Consider the following 3,049-nt stretch of genomic DNA (forward strand, 5'->3'; position numbering starts at 1 on the left):
ATATTCCAAATAAAATTATGAACTCAAGTCTAAATAATTTATAGTTTATCTAATTAACCAATACATGTGCAGACTGACATTTCATATCATATTTTTCAGGAATGATACATGCAGGAATTTGTGCCACACATTTCAACAATTTCCTTAATGGATTGAATGTACTGTCTGTGAATTCATCAGCCATACTTAAAGAAAAAGGAGAATTAAACTGGAAAGAAAATATTTGCAGTTGCAAAAGAATCCTGTAAATAAATGCAAAAGAAGAAAGTTTTAAACATGGTTAATTTAATGAATAATTGGAAGGTAATTAAACCTTTAGTCATATAATTCATAAATTTTCCTAAGTAGATATAAAGTATAATGAGGACCATAATTATATTCATATTTGCACTTAAGCAGTCATAAAAATGAATTAACAGATCTTGGTAATAATTTCAAGTTTAGGGTCAATATTTCAAATCAATTTTGTGGTAAAGCATTGTTATATATACTTGAAGACTTTCATGTATAGAACATGACAGAATTTGTTTCAACAAAAATATTGAACTAGAATTAGTTAAATATGTATAATTTATTAAATGAAATCTATATTTATGTATAATTTCAACAAATTTAATGAAACCTATTTGGTTTTGAAAGCCTTTATACATATTATTATTACAAATTTCATTGTTAACAGCCTGAGTTTCCAGTTAATTTTAAATGTAATATGTTTTAGCTATAGTATTTGAACACTGCATGCACTTTCATTTATATATATTTGTTATCACTTTTTTTCATTAGGTTGAAGCTAGTTATGTTGCAGAATTGCAAATGTTTGGTACTGGTTGAAACTATGAAAGTAATACAGGTAAATTTAAAGAATTTAGACTTTAACTTTATTAATAGAAAAGATATTCCCAAATGTCAAGGTGAAAGTGGACATTGTAGATTCTAAACACCCATGTGAAAGCAACAGTCTTCTATGGTGAGAGGATGCCATACTTAGCAATGCTCTTGTTATTATATGGAATATGGCTTTTTTTATCATTATTTTCACTATTTTGATATTGAACAACCAACATTGATAAAAAGTAATATAAAACTCTCACTTTTTATGAATCCTATATTATCTGATTATATTAATTTACTTATTTAATTTTTGTTATATTTGTTATCAATTGTAGGTCTCATGGTCATCATTTAACAGCAGGTTATTAGCATCAGTTTTGTAGAAAAATGAAGGATGACTGTCAATGGTAAATACATACATTTTAGGATAATTACATGTAGTTACCTTTGAAAAAAAACTTAGGTTCCATTTGAGACTTTTTAATCTGATAATGGTGTTTTGCAGGCATTTATAACATTTCTTTTTGGACAATATATTTAGTAGACTCAACTATAAAATGTAGGATCATGTAAACTTGTACACAGATGTCACTGACCTACATTTTCCACTTCACTGACTTTGGTTACATTAAACATTTAATTTCATATACAACAAATGTATATCTCAGCAACTAAAAGGTGTCAGATCATGCAAACTTATATATACACTCAGAGTCTCAGTAAGTAACTCAGCTTCCAGGCAAAAGAAGGTCACAGTGATCCACATTTTACACTATTGATTTGTACTTTATTTTATAATTTAAATACAAAGTATATTATCAAGACTGCCACTGGTTCTTATGTGCCACAATTCTGACAATGAAGATAACTATGTGATGTAGATAACTTAGGTTTATTTCAAACTTGGTCAAATGCTGTATATATGTAAATTTTTACCAAAAAGAACAGTTCAACTGTTTTGATTTAAGGTACACATATATGGTAAAGGTCACACCTATTAAATATACATGTATACCTTGAATTTATTTGCATTGGACCCTATAATGCTCCCTATATCATTTATATTGTCAATTATTGCATTCCAAATTGCCATTGTTCACAAAACAAAAACCACTAAAAAGGATGGCCATCATATGCAAAAGCAATATAAAATGCATACCCATCAGCTGACCTAATTATTGCAATCACTTCAAAAACCTGGCCATATATCATATTATAAAACTCTTAATGAGTACCTTTGTTAGTCAGGTATAATATAATCTTTTTAAATTGATGTTGTAATGCATGATTGGATTAATTTTGCACTCACTGAAATATTATATAGATTTAGTAGTTTATTAGTATATATTACACCTTTTCATTACAAATAAATAAATTAAACTTTCAGGTAAATGCAGCAACAGAATGTTCCCCTGGAAAATTTACGTAGAAAATTTGGGAAAGTATGAATAAGAAATTAGAGAGGCAAACAGATAACCAGAAAACAAAGATTTTGAAAGAAAAGAATTGCCACTAATAGTAATATGCTATATCTGACTGGGAGCAACATGTACTATTCAATATGGAAGGATTGATAATTTTGACTGAGAACACAGTGAACTCTAATAATGCTATGACTATCAATAAGTACTAGACTGAATCAGAGGAGTAAACTATTTACACATTTGTAAATATAACAGTTATATGTTCGCTTGATTATTGAGGCATTCAAAATAAAGAAAGTTGAAAAACCTTTGAAAAAGTTATAATTTCATCATTTTTTGGTTATGTTACTATGACAACTGAAATATATAATGTATTATCATTATGCTTCATCAAACTTAAATCATTAATTGTGGAAAAGGTGACAAAGTCTTTTTTAATCCATTTACTTGCATGACTGTTACCTATGAATCGATAATTTAAAAAAAAATATATTTGGTGATTTTCGCTAACTTCTGAGTAATTTATTTTGCTCATTTAAGACCACAGTAATGCTAATATAAGCTGCATTACAATGTATCATAATATTTGTTTACATTTACATAGAAGCCATGTGTTGTTGGTCTGAAATCATGGTATTTGATCTGCCATTGTCTGTTAGGTTGTTAATCTTGCACATCAGAACAATGCAAAAACTTGAATTTTCCAACTTCATGTCCTGTTGCCATGGTAACCGTTGTTCATAGAAACCAAAAAATTGTTCTCATTTGATTGCCTTGTGAAACTGTATTATTCT

General features: G+C 28.1%; 1 long non-coding RNA gene across 1 annotated transcript; it reads left to right on the forward strand.

Annotated features, from left to right (window-relative positions):
* Nucleotides 1–247: 247 nt before the first annotated feature.
* Nucleotides 248–2,505, forward strand: LOC143060272 (uncharacterized). Its single transcript, XR_012973970.1, has 4 exons — nt 248–303; nt 784–850; nt 1,167–1,238; nt 2,219–2,505. It is a non-coding gene; the product is annotated as an uncharacterized LOC143060272 (long non-coding RNA).
* The last annotated feature ends 544 nt before the right edge of the window (nt 2,506–3,049 follow it).

The sequence above is a fragment of the Mytilus galloprovincialis genome, unplaced genomic scaffold (genome assembly GCF_965363235.1).
Source record: "Mytilus galloprovincialis unplaced genomic scaffold, xbMytGall1.hap1.1 HAP1_SCAFFOLD_104, whole genome shotgun sequence".
Lineage (NCBI taxonomy): Eukaryota > Metazoa > Mollusca > Bivalvia > Mytilida > Mytilidae > Mytilus > Mytilus galloprovincialis.